The 18,325-nt window shown below is 36.3% G+C and overlaps 1 long non-coding RNA gene across 1 annotated transcript in view; it reads right to left on the bottom strand.

The window, feature by feature from the left end:
* The window catches only part of LOC117597421 (uncharacterized), a 61,963-nt gene extending 44,783 nt beyond the window's left edge, over positions 1 to 17,180 (bottom strand). Inside the window, exons 1-2 of the long non-coding RNA XR_004578252.2 lie at positions 17,137 to 17,180; positions 15,011 to 15,171 (exon numbers count right to left, since the gene is read on the bottom strand). This is a non-coding gene — a long non-coding RNA (uncharacterized LOC117597421). The remainder of the gene's footprint in view (positions 1 to 15,010; positions 15,172 to 17,136) is intronic.
* Positions 17,181 to 18,325: the final 1,145 nt, after the last annotated feature.

The following is an 18,325-nucleotide window of genomic DNA, read 5'->3' as shown; positions in this document are numbered from 1 at the left end:
TGTTTTTTGGTTTGAATGAAAGGGTCACAACTTTTCTTTTTCTATGTTTGGTATTTAAAGGAAACACAGCATGAAACCAGTAACATATTACAGACTCAAATATTTAGAAATCCCAAATGAAGCTGCTTATCTATGTTTAAGTATGTGTTAAGTATATATGTGTGTGGGTAATGTGTGTAAGTTTGCTCCACATCAGTCTTGTTATTCCATCAGTGAGACCTCATGATTTAATACATTGCTCAACTCTAATAGTTTCGTTGTTGGGCTATCGATATATATTAGATTTTAGCCCTTTCATCTAATATCATCACCAGCCGTCACTGCTAATAAGCTACTAGCATGAACTGAAGCTTTCATAAGAATGAAATGAAAGGACAGTATGGGAAACTTATGGGAAGTATGAAAGTATGAAATGGAAGAACAGTATGGGAAGTCTGACACCTCATCTAAAGTGATTAAAGCAGGAGGTACATACTGTATATTAATCTTGGTGAGGCTTGGTGGTCTATATAAATCATCATCATATCTTGTGTATTTTTAGTAGGAGGAGAGCCGGCACGATTGTAACACACTTGTTTTCTCTAAATGCATGTATGCAATTATGACTTCATTCCATATGGCATATGCAAGTGCATTACTTCTCCATGTTCATCTTTTTTTTTTAAAAAAAAAAAAAAAAACAGCAACGTTTGTCCATTCTTGCTGGAGCTATTTGTTAAAAACCCATTTTCTGCCAGAAAAGTAAAGAAAAATGGAGCTGGAATAAGCACTCTATTTTTGCAATATTATTTTCAAAAACTGAACCGAACCGAACTGAAATCTGTGCAGTTGTGTACACTTCGTTTTCAGAGTTTGTGCATGCAACTTCTGTTTGCAAGATTGTGAGAAAGCATGCACGTGACCTGAGCTACAACAGTAACACCTGTTATAAACTGCATCTTGCTTCAGAGACTTTCAGGCTGTTAAGAGTAGCAAAAAGTGGCAGCACTGAGACAGAAAAGATGCTAGTATACATATAAGCAGTCGTAGCCGGTGGTGATATTAAACGCTATCAATAGCTCAGCAGTTAAACTATTAGGGTCAACCAATACGTTATATCCTTAAGTTTCATCAATAATAATAATAATATTATTATTATTATTATTATTATTATTATTATTATTAAGTCTCTCTGGACAAGTGTGTTTGTTAAATGCTGTTATTATTACACACACACACACACACACACACTTAGGCAGATAGGAAGCTACATTAGTAATTTTGAGATTTTTAAGTTCATGTTTAAAGCTTATAATGCTCAACAGGTTTCATGCTGCATTCCCTTCAATAACAAACACGATATCAAATATCAAACCCATTCATTCAAACCAAAGAAACACTAAACTTACTTTTTTTTTGTCATCTGTGCTCAGACTATCAACTTTTTGTTTCTCCTTCAAACACATTTTAGCAAAAAAAAAAAAAAAGAAGGTAAAGTAAATAATCCACTTTGTTCACTGTCATCACCAAAAGATATTAGCCCACTGGAGCTTAAATCTAGTGGGCGTGTCTAGTGGGGGACTGTCTCTGATTGGCTGTGTGAATCTACAGCGCTGGGCTCGTTACACTTAGCCCACAGCCTTGTTTCATATCATACTGTGCGTTTTTCTTACGAATGGTGTGTGGTTTCACAAAAATCTAAAATAATACTCTTTAAAATGTTTTAAAGACAATAATATTGACATGCATGTCAAAAATGAAACCTTTTATAAATATATGTGTATATTATGTATATATTAGCCATATATATATATATATATATATATATATATACATAAAATTCTGAATGATTAAGAGCTGAAATCATAAATCATAGAATTAGATATACACAATACCATACTATAACACAAAATAAAATGGAAAAAAAAGGATTTGTGAGCTTCGCATCATTAGTCAATGCATGTCAGAATGGGTGATTGTTTGGCATTGTTTGCGTTTCTTCGCTTGCGTGTAATGGACATCCAATGATCTTTTGAAATTACTTAATATTTTCCAATATTGGAAATATTTTTCGGAAGTATTTTCAGATGTAAGATTGTGAGTGTTAGAATTGACCAATGCGACGTTACAGATTTGTCGTTCTTCCTTACAGTACTCACTGACTATATGAGTAAACTTGATAAAAGAAGAACATGTGCGTGATGTGATGTGGAAAGTATGAAGTCTGTAATTTAAATCATTGTTGCGGAATTTAACTCAAACAAAAAAAAAGTTACAATTGTACCAGCTCTCCCTTACTGAAGGTCATTGAGTATGTGCTGAAAATAGTCGAGCAATTAGTTATGCTATTTTATAAATGTCTCTTTCAAGGCTTAATCACTTTTGAGTAAAGAACAGGTGTGACCATAAAGTAGCCTTGGTTATAAGCACCCAGTGGTTTTAATACAGAAAAAGGTCAGAGTAAAGCAATTGTTTTCAGGATCTCACAAATTTGCCTGCACAATTCATCGATTCAAATGTAAAATATAATTGCATTATATTGATAGGCTATTCATTATAGAAATGCAGTACCAACACGAGACCAAATGGTAGTTATTAGAGCTAGTAAATGATATTTGATCCAGCATCCTTTGGCATGTGTTTACGTTTGAAGTTATTTATATGTAGTACATATAGAATATGTGCTCCATTCACAAGGGACATGATAGAAACCGAGCCGTATTCCTGTTAAGCCCTGAACCACGGAGGAATGTGAGGATTGGATTAGTGCAGTGGCTCAGCTTCTGGGGATTCAACCATCTGCTGGCACATGGATGCGTCCTGCTTTTGGAAGAGGAAGGCTCTTGTTATCTCTGTGTGTGTGTGTATCTTAATTACTCTTGCTTGATAACATGGTTCTCACTTCCAGTATCTTTTCGTTGCATTTTTATAACCACTTATGAAATTGTGATAACTTTCCCTCTATTCAATCTAATATGATAACTACCAGATGTTGAAAATTACGCTCAGTTTGTCACAAGGACAGCTAGGACAACGTTATAGGTTCTGGATCTACACATATACATTCCAAAAAGTGGATGTTCAAGCACGTGTATGTTATGTAGAGCTACACACTGGCACCATTCAGGCAGTCAAATGGCTAATACAACACATCCGAGAGAGTTCAACCATTTTCTAGTGAAGTCACATCACTGATTAACAACGCAGACGCATGGATATGTTTGACTGAGCTCTGGCACGTAATACAAGCGGCTGACCGGGGGTTAATATGTAACATGAGTGGGTCACTTAGCTTTACAGCGGCACTTTTGTTTCTAGTTAGACATGCTAACGTTTTGGGGGGGCAATACTATGGTGCTGACACTCACTGTAACTGAGTACTTAGCCTTCCAGTTATTCATACCATTTGGTATGAATTTGCTAGACATTCAGGGGAACACTGAGTGCACTACAGTACCCTTCCAAAAACTTTTTACAAATCATTTCTTCCTATAGAATTATTCAAGAGTTACAATTATCTGGCTAAAGAGACACATTGTCTCTATTTCATACTGTTATATCTTTATATGAAGATAGCTCTCAGTTCAAATGTTTCACAAAAAGTATATATTTTAATCCTGTGAGGTATTTTTTTTATGCTTCCGTATTACAGCAACCTATTCAATGGCCTCCAAAATGGATTTTTGGATGAAGGGTACTCATGGCCACTCTTATTTCTTTTATTTCGCAGCTTATATTTATTAACTTTTAATTTGGCTATTGAATTCCACAATCAGCTGGCATGACATTTTATGTGCTGTAAGCTTTTCAATTAAAATTCCACTGAAATGCATTACATTCATCTGAGGCGTGCAGAGACACAGCTGAGGAAGGGGAAAAGGACATGATGGTGCCTAAAGACATGATGACTGAATTAATATAGTGGAATGTTTAATGTTGGGAATGTTTCCATTTAAATCTCTTTTTTTTCAGTAAATGCTTTCTCTCTGTGAGTGTGTGTGTGAGGGAGAGGGAGAGAGAGAGAGAAAGAGAGAGAGAGATAGAGGCAGCTGCACATGCTATACTCTTGAGTTTGTATCACAGAAGGTGAGAAGAAATAGCTTGCTTACTGAACACTGCCAGCTAAATAAAGCACAGGCATCATCTATACTTTTATACTTGCATTCTGGCATCTCTGTGATCCAGATTTGAAGATAACAGAGGAAATAAGTAGGCCGCTGACTAAAAGACAACTTTAAAAAAAAAATTGTCTCCAACTTACTTTTAGATTCTGGTCATTTGAATATGCATTACATGGTAGATAATAGGCTTCCTTATACACAACAGTCTCTAGAGTTTACACATTCACCTCACAGTTCGATGTTTTGTACATGCTGAGATGCTTTTCTTCTCACCATGATTGTAAAGAGTTACTATATCCTGATTATTTGAGATACTACAGCCTTCCTGGCAGATCGAACCAATCTGGCCATTTTCCTCTGACCTCTCTTATCAACAAGGCGTTTCCACCTACAGAACTGTCACCTAGTCAATGTTGTTTGTTTTTCACACCAGTCTGTGTAAACTCTACAGACCGTTGTGTGTGAAAATCCCAGGAGATCAATGGTTTCTGAAACACTCAAACCAGTACATCTGGTACTAACAACCGTGCCATGGTTAAAGTCACAGAGATCACACTTTTTCTTCATTCTGATATTTGATGTGAAAATTATGTGATGCTCTTGACCTGTCTCTGCAGGATTTTATGCATTGTGCTGCTGCCCCATGATTGACAGATTGGATGACTGCATAAATGAGCAAGTGTACAGATGTTTCTATTAAAACAAAACCTGTTACTAATATATACACATATATATATATATATATATATATATATATATATATATATATATATATATATATATATATATATATATATGAGAGAGAGAGAGAGAGAGAGAGAGGGAGAGAGAGAGAGAGAAGGGTTCTCGTGTTCTTCTTAAGATATCAATCAATCTAGCTGAAACAGAGAAGCGAGACTGGCAGAAAATTAACTGTTGACTATCATGGAAGGGTTACATTAAGAAGGACACAGTGACAGGTATGTGAAAGATGAGTGAGCTCTTTAGCATAACCTGCAGTCAAAACAGGAATGCAACCACTTCAGTAAGACACTCTGTATCATTATTTAAGCTTTAAATCCTCTACAAGTCGTATATTTAATTCTGTATTTATTGACATAAGTATATAATCATGTGTAATTTGAGTTCAAAACTCTAACACTTGAAAATGAAATTATTGCTAAATATAGGTTAAAAGTCATTCATTTTTGTTAAAGGTCATAAATTGTTAACATAAGAGTTCATGTTTATTGTGGATACTGAAGCACAGGTCCAAGTTTTGTCATTTATCCCATATGTTTGGTTAATTCTCTTTGTTGTGCCTTTTAAATTTGTAGATATTGCCATTTTATTCCAATATAAACTTGTGCTACCTGTATTTAAGTATTTATTTGCTTTCGTGTGCAAAGAATTTTCCTCTGTGTATCACAAAATAAATCACTAATTACATGAAAGAGAAATCATTATTGTTGAATACTCAGATGTGATTGTGTAGAAGGTGATGATTAATTTTCTATAACAGCAGCTTTGACAGTACTTTCACCTGCGAGGCTTATTTTAATGCATTTATTTCTCTAGCAACAGCTTACACGGGGACTTGTACGGTGGGCACTCCACAATAAACGGATTAAAAAATGTGTGTAATCATCAATATGAGTATCATATCATATCACTATAAGGAGCCAGGAAGGAGTCTCCAGTGTCAGAGGTAAAGCTTTAACTAAGTTTTCAGACCAGAGTGCTTTTCTCATTAACATAACAAGCTACTTTTTTTCCTGTATTATTAACTTGTATAGAGATTTCAAATAGAAAAAAAACAGAAGCTAATGAGAGAATGGCTCTTAATAGCTGCTATAAAATAAGTAATAACAGGAACTAACTTGATTTGTGGACATTGCCCAACATTAAGCATAAACATAAACAGATCAAAAGTATGCGAGGCAATATTTAATGAATAATTAAAAAAAATGTGTGAGCAAACTGACGGAAACACACCACCCCATCGTTCGTTCGTTTGCTAGTATGTCTTGTCTTTTTTTTTTTTTTTTTAACTTATTTTGATGGCAGTCCATTTCATTACAAAGAACTGACAGAACACAAACACTATTAAACACATTATTGTGACTAAGTGATGATACAGCTTGATACTTTAATGGCAAATTAAAGGATAAAACAGTGGTTCTGTTATGTTTTAGAGGGATTGTGCTGGCATGGTTTGCTTCCACTTGCCTCCTTAGAGGGAAGAGTCACTGCAAATCAGTCCAAAGTTCTTCTCACTGATCACATTTACCCTATGATGAAACATTTCTATCCTGTTGGGAGTGATCTCTTCAAGGATAACTCCGACCACATCCTCTGGGCACAAAGGCACATGAATGGTTTTTATAAGTATGAAAATCTTGTAAATCATATGCTATGGCCTTCACAGTCATCAAATCTCAACCCAATTGATTACCAATGGAAGATTTTGGACTGACAGCGTGTTAGACAGGGTGCTCTACTACAATCATCAAAAACCACTTGAGGGAGTATCTTCTGGAAGAACAGTGCTCCTCCTTCCAGTACTGTTCCAGAGACATGCAAAGTCTGCAGTATGCCAAGGTTCATTAAAGCTATTCTGGTGGATCAACATAATATTAATACACTCTTTTTGTTGGTTTTTCCTATGATTTATTGCCAGTAGTGAACCCTAGCATTGCCAAGCAATTTCTAAATGTAGTACTGCCAAAGCAGTACTGACAATACTGGCTATGCATCATTTAAATTACTGTATCAGTGCTGTAATTATTCAGAATAAAAACAGGAAGTGGGTTAAACAGTCAAAAGACTCAATAAACAATGAGAGTTTCTTTGAACTAAAGGGCTCTTAGAGTCTAAGTGGTCCTTAGAGTCAGATCCCTAAACATGCTTGGGCCCATTCCTAATCCCATTACACTAATATATGAAGGAGATATACACTCTTAAAAATGGGTTCTTTAAGGGTTCATTGGAAAATTTTGGGTTCCTAAAGACTCTGCATACAACATTTAAGGGTTTGCCCAAAGGGACAACTATTATATTCTACTATTTTATCCTATCCTACTATTTTATCCTATATGTCCAGAATTGGAAGATACCAAATATGATTCAGTTTAAAATAGACCCAGCTAGGTCCCTTGAAACAATATCTTATCTGTTTTGATGGTGGTTGCCAAGTAATACCAAATTTAAACTCAATTGTGGAATTGCCCAATTGCCCATGGGATTTTAAACTATTAAGAATGATTTTGTTGAATAAAGACATTGAAAGAGTTTTAACCACCATCTTCATCCAATACCCGAACTTTAACCAGTCATAACTTTTAATACCAGTTGGCTTGTGTGAATTCTTAAGAACTTGCACTCATGAGATTAATTGCCCCTAAGATATCTCACAGTCAGATCGGTTTATCATGAAACCGGTGTAACAAGACTAGCCGTCAGTGTCAAAAGTTGGCACAGAATGTGCTCAACTGTCAAAGTTGGACGTTGATGAAGCACAAGTTTGACACTGTACAGAGTTATTTCCATGTCATTACAAATATGTCTCCAAGTTACCCAACAAATACACATATACACATATACATATACATATATATATATATATATATATATATATATATATATATATATATATATATATATATATATATATATATATATAAATACACCCAAGCTACTAATGTGACTGGAGAAGAAATCCTGGTGCACATGTTAACTTTTCCCAAAAATAAAAGCTGTGTGTGTGTGTTACCATTCAAACTGAATAACTCATACACTCACTGGCCACTATAATAAGAACACCTGTAGACCTGTTCATTCATGCATTTATCCAAATCAGCCAATCATGTAGCACCAGCTCAATGCAAAAAAATCATGCAGATGCACGTCAAGAGCTTCAAGATGTGCAGAAAATGTGAACTCAGTGACTTTGACCATGGTTGGTTTGAGCATTTCTGAAACAGCTGATCTCCTGGGATTTTCATGCACTGTCTCTAGAACTTATACAGAATGGGCCAAAAAAAAAAGAAAAATATCCAGTGAGTTTTTTTCTCCTAGAAACTGCTGATTTCCTGGGATTTTCAGGCAAAGCAGTCCCTTGAGGTTACACTGTATAGTATATTAAAAAAAAAAAAAAAAACATCCAGACCAGGCAATGTTTTTATCTTCAACTCTCCAGTTTTGGTGAATAGTCTGGCCGGTCTCTTCTGACCTCTCTCATCAACAAGGCATTTCCGCCCGCAGAACTGCTGCTCTCTGGATGGTTTTTTGCACCATTTTGTGTAAACTCTAGAGACTGGTGTGCATGAAAATCACAGGAGATCAGCAGTTTCTGAAATATTCAGACCAGCCCGTCTGGAACAAACAATTATGCGGCGATCAAAGTCAGAAATCACATTTTTCCCCCCATTCTGATTATTAACTGAAGCTCTTGATCTGTATCTGCATGATTTTATGCATTACGCTGTGGTATGTGTCTGTTCACTGCTCCAACTCCCTGTTAACAATGAATCAATGTAGATCTATTCTTGTCATTCCAGTTGTATAAGATAAGTATAATTATCTTTTAAAAAAGTGACAGTGACTGGAAAATAACATCCATTCAATGTTTTAGCATGACATTTAGGTCATGGACATGGCAGCTTAACAGCTGACAAACTGAGATGCATAACCAGAATTTCCTGCAGTGTGAACCTATATGTCCTTGTCATATGTCATATGTCATATGTTAGGAATATGGGTAGGAAAAGGGAATTCCCTTTCTATACACCCATCTCGACCCATCTTGCTACACCTAAATGACAAAGTATTTAGTGTAAATTATTACTAGGCCAAAATATAAGATGTCTGATGTATAGGAATGTTTGGGTTCCTGTCTGGGTTCCTTCTTGACACAATGATATGAATTAAATAAAATGTTGCAAATGAACAACAAATTACTGTAAAACAAACAAAAAAAAAAGTGTGTTGATCTCTTTTCCACACCAAATCTTCACAGAATATACCAATATCAGCCTTAAACTGAATTTCATTTATATGCTACTTTACATGTAAATGAATGAATTTTACAAACACATTTGAGATGCGTTTGTATCAGACTTGATGCTGATTTATATGTTGTATAGCTCTAATGGCTTGTGAATGTTCTGTCACGAGTCTACCACACACAAACCAATACAGTGTTTAACCCAGCCACAGGTCCACAAGCAGCTTCAAATTAGACCAGAGCTTAAGGTCACATGCTGACCTTTAAACAGGACAACATTATTGGACTGCAAAAGGTCCTGCGAAGTGTCCATTTATTCAATTAGTGGAAATGTCAACGTGCCAGAGAGCATGAAGATGAGCTGGCTATGTTTAGGCCTGATAGTGGCTTGGTGTTGGGTTTCATGCTTAACTCATGTAGAAAAGAAAAAAAAAATCACATTCTACCTTTTCCATGACAGTGTCCTCCTACATCTCATAAAGCTGAATGAATACAAATAATCAAAAAACCATCTGTATATCCCTCAAATATATTGTGTATATGATTCTTGAAGATTACAGTATTCAGATAACCAAGTATATAAAGTGTAGCCAATTAACCACCGTCCATTATTGATAAGCAATATACACTATATAGCTAAAAGTTTGTGGACACCTGACCATCACACTCATATGTGCTTGTTGAACATCCCATTCCAGATTTATTCCCCTTTATGCTGTTATAATAAGCTCCACTCTTCTGCGAAGTCTTTCCACTAGATTTTGGAGCGTGGCTGTGGGGATTTGTGATCATTCAGCTACAAGAGCATTAGTGAGGTCAGGCGCTGATGTTGGTGAGGAGGTCTGGGGTGCAGTCGGTGTTCCAGTTCATCCCAAAGGTGTTCAGTGGGGTTGAGGTCAGGGCTCTGTGCAGGACACTCGAGTTCTTCCACTGCAACCTTCACACACCATGTCTTCATGGAGCTCACTTTGTGCACAGGGGCATTGTCATGCTGGAACAGGTTTGGGCCTCTTAGTTCAGTGAAGGGAAATTGTAATGCTACAACATACAAAAGACATTCTATACAACTGTGTGCTTCCAGCTTTGTGGCAACAGGTTGGGGAAGGAACATGTATGGGTGTGACGGTCATGGCCCGTATTTACAAAGCTTCTTAGAATTCTCTTAGAGAGCTAATGGACAGTGAAATCATAAAATGTTTGTATTAAGAAATTGTATAATCATGAATACAGGCTACTTTATGCAAAGTTTCTGTTATAGGTTAAATATCTTAAAGTTAATTAAAACAGCCAAATGCTGAAAATGTGTCTACTTTTGAAGCAACCGATTTCCACACAGTAGTCAAGTCAAGTCAAGTCAAGTGGAGTTTATTGTCATTTCAGCCATATACAAGTACACAGTGAAACGAAACAACGTTTCTCCAGGACCAAGGTGCCACATAAGACAACACAGAACAACACAGAACTACGGGGACTACATAAATTACATAAATTAAACTAAACTAAACTAAACTAAATAGTTACATAGTTACATAGTTACTATATGTAAGATCTTACATTTATTTACCATACTGATTTTATTACTTGTAATCGATTTCAGATTGATGGGAGATATGAGTCTCTATATGTCACTATATGAGACTGTGAAAGCGCTTCAATAGTTTGTGCGATCACTCTGCTGATGGAAGGTTGTGACAGACACAAGTCATCACTACTGCACTGCTGCATTTTTCCAGTTGCCAAATACCTCAGTGTTGTAATCACTTTCATTTATGGCATTACTACGTTGGATGGGAGATGTGAGCACATCTCTAATAAGTTCGACCACAAACATTATCCCATCATGATCCAATCTGTAGCGTTTAATTAACTCACGATCGTTCAGTGTTTGGAGAATAATTCTTCTTTCCACCATTTTGTTCTTTGCTATAGAAACTCTTTAGCCTCTTAAACAATTTTTACCTTAGGAGCTGTTTTTAGGGCTAAGATGTTTCGTGAATTATTTGATCTTTACTAAGATTTAGTCCTAAATTTAAGGGGAAATTCTAAGAAAACATCATAATTCTGAGAATTTTCTTAGAATTTCGTCACTAGGAGCAACTTTTAGGCTCAGGAAGCTTTGTGAATACGGGCCCAGGTGTCCACAAACTTTTGGCTATATAGTGTAAGTACATGAAGTGCATTTACATATACTGTATATCTGAATTTCTGAAGTACACCATGCACAATTCTTCAGTATTTTACAAAGGTTAATGTCAGGTATGTCACTTGTTGCTTTGATTTTACACATTCCATATGTAACCACACATTCTGAAAGAGCCTGTGTCCTGAACATTCCTAAAAAAGGATGGATTTTGCTGTTCTTGGTATTGATAAGTGTCTTAGTATGATTTATAAGATGATAGATTAGTTAGTATCATATTAAATAGGTAACCGATTAGACTATGAATTAGATTTTCAAGTTCTTATGAGGACCTTGGTAGCTGAATTCCAGAGTAATATGAGCTTGTAGATGGATATAGCATTACAGTAACTGTGGGTAATCTAGAGGTTATAAATCCATGAACATCTGAATCATGTGTGACTATGTTCCTCATCTTGGAAATATTCCAGAGAAGGATGTTCTAGCAAGATCATTCATATGGCTTTTCATTTTTAAGCTGCTGTCAGCCATGGACCCAAAACGTGAGATACAAGCCCCAGACGTACAGTAGCTCATACGTTTATAAACTGCTTATGGAAAAAACAACATTACTGCCAAACTGTAAAGTTGTTCTCACTTTATTCATCAGCATCATCCACATCAGTCTCTTTTTCAGCACCTGAGCTTAAAGTCAGCCGTGACATTCAAACGCAAGCCTCATCGTCGTCTGTTCACTCAACTGATCACTGTTCACGCTAACATCACTGGGGAAATAAACTCAGTCAGTTCTGTTCTTTTATTAGGGTATTTAAACATTTAAAGCTTTACAATAAAATCATGACATTCTCTGTGTGAGGAAATCACACTTGCAAGATTTTAGACATCTTTATGCACACTGATTGTTTTTCCCATTGTGTTAGTTGTAATGGATTCACACTCAAAGTAGACAGCTAAGAAAAGGTTAGGAAGTGACACCAGCAGTAAATAAAAGCATTTCTGGGTCATTCCGGTAAAATATATTTGTTTTCAACATTCAGGTGTCAAAGTTTATTACTGGTCGTTTATTATTTTTAACATTTTTGCACTGTTTTCAAGGAATTCAGCCCCAGCTTAACTAACAGGTTTTCCCAGAATGGCACACATACACTCACCTTCCACTTTATTAGGAACACCTGTACAGCCGCACAGTCACGCCGTTATCTAACTGATATGAACATTAACTGAAGCTTGACTTTGCCACATGATTGGCTGATTAGATATGTGCATGAACGTGCAGGTGTTCCTAATAAAGTGGAGAGTGAGTGTATACTAAAGGCGAGCATGTACAATGAAAACAACAAGAAACCTAAGAAAGAGCCTTGTGGCATTTCTTTTAGGTCAGAGAATTCCACACTTACCTTTACAAAGTGATGGTGGCCTTTCAGGCAAGATGTAAACAAGTCAAGTGCTTCTCCACAAATACAGAGACAATTCTCAAGCCTACCCAAGAAAATATAGTCTATAGTGTAAAAAGCTGTTGACCTAATAGTACTAAAAGTGTGATGTATCTAAGGTCGCAAGACATAAGACATTACTAAACGCTGACAGATGCTCTTTCTATGCTGTCTTCTGCCCTAACTATTCACATATAACTGCACAATTGTATTATAGATCTCTTGGAATGTAAAGTATCATTTATTCTTGAAGCTAAAAGCACATAAATCTGACCCAGTCAAGTCCCTTGTACCAATTTTTGATTCATGTTTGATTGTTTTTGCCAAATAATGATTGATAGGGTAGATCTCTGCAACTATCCATCATTTCAAAAAGCTTTTAAATTGCCATTTTCCTGAAGTCAGGTCATCCTTAAACATACATCAAGGATATTCATCCTCCAGCATTTTAGTTAACGGTGCTGCTTTCTTGGTTGTATTGAAATTTCTACATTGTAAGAGAAGAGATGGTTATAGTGATGTGAACAGGCAGCAGGAAAATACTCAAGCCACTAAAGGCACATTAAAAACTGGATGAAAATAAAACATGAAACAAACATTTTGTTCTATTTGAGGCAGATGATGAGATAATAGATGACTACAACCACTATAACATCACTACTGATTTAAATCAGATCACAAAAATATGTAATTATGCTGCCCTGTAGCTACTGATTTTAAAAACAATATGCTTACAGACAAATTAAATATAAAAAAAAAAAAACACAGTTTAAAAATTGTAGCTCACTAAACCCTTGTAGCAGCCAGTCATCAAAGAGGCAGATTCAGAAATTTCAGTAGATTCAGTCACCACTTGATTTAAACCCTCGTGTTGCCGTCATTATTTTTAATAAAGGAAAAAAAATATATAGAACAAATCATTTTTTCCATCTGAAACTTGGTGGCCTCGGCTTATTTTTTGTGAGGAACATATACAAGAAAAAAAAAAAAAGCTATTTTGATCACACATCCTACACCCTTCCTACACATCCCTTATGAGGTCCTCAGGAGCGTTTGACCCGAGAGTAGGAAATGGTTGTAAAGAGTACTTGAAAACAGACAGGTCATGATGAATAAGAAGCTAAAACATGAGTTCATGACAAAAAGACACAAGGGAAGGCACTTGTGACCCCTCATATCCAGAGAAGAGAACAAGTCCTACGGTCCTGAGCATCTGCAGTCATGGTGAGAAGGATTCAGGAGGAGGCTCCTCTGTTACCCCAAACCGCACGTCCCAAACAGCCACCACTTCCAGTGCATAAAGTAAGTGTGAGTGAATTGTTTTGCTATCGGTGTGTGTGTGTGTGGGTGGATGTTCACACATGCACGTGTATCGGTGAACATTTTAGGAGTATCAGGTATCTAACAAATACTTTCCACCATTGTAGGTTGCAGCTGGTGGAGAAACGATGAAGCTTTCCCAGGATTTCATACCAACAAAGAACACTAAAACACCTTCTACCTTCTATGTACAGTTGCAGCAAGGACACTTACACACTGCAAGATTTTGTTCTTCATGTACTATGTAGACAGACATGCACTTTCAAATGGTGTTTGTTTTTCCAGTACTCAAGTTCATTATTCTAGTTCACCTGCTGTAGACACGAATGCGCACACACACACACACACACACACACACACACACACACACACACACTCTTCTGTTTTATCTGATGCTCTTTCGGAAGAACGCGATTCATTTTGTGTATGCGTAAATAAATTTTTTCCAAAAAAAACAAATTTGATTCTGTATGTTTTCTATTTGTTCTGGCATTTGTTTTGTCAAATTATTCTGAATATCACAAGATAGAGATAAAAATTTCAAGTAACAGTTAATTCAATAGCTATCAATCGTCATAAAAACCTTTTTTTTCACTTGATTTATGCTACAAATGTGTTGATTATGTTGATTCATTGCTTATATCACACAAAAACAGATGACACTTTCATTGTTAAGTAATCTAGCAGAGATAAATTTCAAATAAACAGATTTGTCATCAATATTGTTTGTAAGGGAGTTAGGGACCATATGTACACTGGAATTATGTAATTTCTTCATGTCTGTGGTGGTTTAAATCCCCAGTTATGGTACCAATGGATGCAAAAAGTGAGGGACGCAGAACAGTTAAGAAAGTACAATATATCCTCATCGTGATCCATATCATATTCCAAACTGTCGAAGTATTTGGCAAGTTCAAGTTTGACTGGATTTTAAAATTCTTATTTTTTACTGATTTTCCAAGGTGAATAATTAATAGAAGAGAAAATGATAAGAAGAAAAATTCTGTCTGTACAACAACATGTCTATTTTTACCTTATCTTGTTTACAGAGATGATCTCCATAGCCTTGGGAACATGCAGAGGGCATCTTACTCAGTCTTGCATGATGTAGTCACGAGCTTGATGAATTATGCATGAGCGGCCTTCATTTTCTGCTACACTCCTCCAGATTCGAGTCCAGGTGTTCAACGGCACCTTCCATAAACAATCAGAAGTACAATAAATCAGGACTAAATTGTCTAGTGCATGCAGTCAGCAATGACATGGTCAGGGCTCAAATCAAGATCATTCACTTTCAAAGAATAAGTGGGTGTAAAGTGGCAGGTATAAAACATTCATGCTGGAGGCTACCTCTGGGGCCTCTGTGCTCATAATCCTGCAAATATGTTTCACTGCCGAAAACCTCTTGATCTTCACACTTCAAATAGAGCCGAGCCTGAGCCACACACTATTTCTGTTGTTTTTGATGTTGAGAGTAAAACCGCCCTGAAGCTAACTTTCAAACGAAACTCTTCACCACTTCAAACTGACAACCTACTGATGGATATTTGAGGAACTTTGATATTTTAATTAGAAGTGAACAATGTATCTGTAATCCAGTGCAAATGTTACTTCACACTAGGGTGTGGCCATATTCCAATATGACAATTTATAGTTGGGGAAAAAAAGGAAAATAATTACAGTGAGGGGAAATAAGTATTTAATATACTTCCCGCGCACATATCCATTTACACACAATGTCTTTTGACTTTGTACTTGCAAATATGAACAAAAATTATGTATCTATAAACATAAAAAAGAAATTAATTTAAACATTAAATTGAAGGTTAAAGCTTACGTAAGAATAGATCAGGTTCTAGATATAAATATTGCAAAAAGAAATGGTTCTTGGGCAAATTGCATCTGGTGTCATTATATAAGACAATGTCATTGTATGGAAATATTTCACCCAAGTAGCAATGGTGAAGGTGAATAAGATTCCTAAAGTTCACAGTGACATTATTATTATTATTAAACATGTGAATAGAACAAGCTACAGAGCCATAATAAAGACCTTAAACATCCCTGTCAGTACAACTGGTTTGATAATATGCAGATGGACAGTTCATGGAACCATAAATAATCCTCTCTGGACAGGTGAGCCACACAAGATTTCACAGCACGCTCTCAGATTAACGATAAGGAAGGTAAGAGAGAAGCCAGCAGTCACGCGATAGGAGCTGCAGGACGACCTGAAAGCAGCAGGAACAACAGTTACATAGAGAACGAAAGGCAATGAACTGCACCTCAATCATCTCTGTTCCTACACCTCATGCAAATCTCCTCTGCTAAAAAAGAAGCACAGAGATGCATGTCTAAAATTTGCACACAACTATTTAGACAGGTCAAAACAAATATAGAACTCGAATATAATTAATTCAGTTTGTCATTTTTGGGAAAAGAAGGGCTGGAAGATTTTTGAAATTGTGAGTCCATCAGAAGGACCGTCATAACCTTGGTGAATTGAAGATGATTTGCCAAAAATTAAAAATCGTTTTGCAAAAACTAATTACTTCTTACCATAGAACCTCAAACTATAGACGTCTCCCTATTCATTTGTTTTAAAACATAGCTTAGTTTATGCATGTGAATACACACTCTTTTGTTCATATTTATAAGTACAAGGTCAAACGATATTATGTGTGTAATGCATGTATGCACTGGAAGTATATTAAATAAAAACAAAAGTGTGCAAATACTTATTTCCCCTCACTGTATACAAATAAATTATAGAAATGAAAATCTTATAAATGATCTCACAAAATATATTACGTCATTCATAAAGATTGTTGCAAGAATGTTAAAACAGGCTAGACCAAAAGGTGTGTTTCATTCTGAAGGTCTTTGTAGTTTTTATGATGCTCCAAAGCTAGCTTATTCATTAGGTAGCATTTTAAATGCTTAGAGTTTAATATATAGGACTTAGGAGCACCTGAAGTTTATTGACAAATTCAAATCTCAAGACAAAGATCAGTGTCAAAATTCAGGCAATGGTCAAAACACAAATCTTCATCAAAAAAACAACAAGGCCTAAACAGTAATCCAAAGAATAATCCCAACACAGGCAGAGGTCAAAGGCACAGAACAGCAGCCAGAGAAACAACAAGGCTTAGAACTTACATGTACTAGGTAACTGGTAAGACTTTGTGCTGTGTCTATGGATACCATGTGTTTTTATAAGCAAGAACAGGAAGTTGAGAAGAAATAGTGTGTGGTGTAGAAGCAGAGGCTTCTATTCAAGAGAAGGGGACCTCTACTGGCGTGGAGGTGTGTCATGTTTGGCAGGCATTGCCACTAGGACAGATGACATTAAGTGTAACTACACCGATCAACCATAACATTAAAACCACTGACTGGTGACGTGAATAACATTGATTATCTTGTTACAGTGGCACCTGTCAATGGTCAAGGGGTAGGATATATTAGGCAGCAAATGAACAGTCAGGAAAAATGGGCATGTGTAAGGATCTGAGTGACTTTCACAAGGGCCAAATTGTGATGGCTAGACGACTGGGTCAGAGCCCAGATGTCCAAAACAGCAGGTCTTTTAGGGTGTTTGTGGTATGCAGTAGTTACCACCTACAAAAAGTGGTCCAAGAAAGGACAACCAGTGAACTGGCGACAGGGTCATGGGTGCCCATGCTGACCCCTGATCTCCAAATTCCCCAGATCTCGATCTGCTCGAGCATCCGTGGGATGTGCTGTACAAACAAGTCCGATCCATGGAGGCCCCACCTCGCAACTTACAGGACTTAAAGGATCTGCTGCTAATGTCTTGGTGCCAGATACCACAGCACACCTTCAGAGGTCTTGTGGAGTCCATGCCTCAAGGGACACAATTTTAGTTAGGTGGTTTTAATGTTATGGCTGATGGGTGTATAAACAGTCAATATGGATGACATGTCATTGGTTAATAAATAAAAAAAGTAATCCTTATCAAATTGATAAGAAAGAAAACACTTCAGAATGTGCGGTTGTAGGAAAATAATAAACTGTTACTGTTACTGTCACCCTGAAGATAATTATTTTATAGATATATTATAACGCAGCAATTTGCCATGGATTAGTATTTTCTAGTATTTTTATTTCTTACTTACCTTACCCTCCAACACAATCAAACACACAGCCACTACAAGTGTAAGTTCTTTAACTGCTCCCATTTGTCAGACCATGTGCAAAGTCGATGCACTAAAACTGTAAAATAGTTCTGTTCAGCAATGACTTAAACAATATTCTAAATGTATTTAGAAATTCATCAAGAGTATGATTATTCAACAGTTGACGGTATATTATGCTACCTATTAATTAA

The sequence above is a fragment of the Pangasianodon hypophthalmus genome, chromosome 5 (genome assembly GCF_027358585.1).
Source record: "Pangasianodon hypophthalmus isolate fPanHyp1 chromosome 5, fPanHyp1.pri, whole genome shotgun sequence".
In the NCBI taxonomy this organism is placed as follows: Eukaryota; Metazoa; Chordata; class Actinopteri; order Siluriformes; family Pangasiidae; genus Pangasianodon; species Pangasianodon hypophthalmus.
Note: the sequence above shows the minus strand (reverse complement) of the source record. Positions and strands in the feature narration are given on the sequence as shown.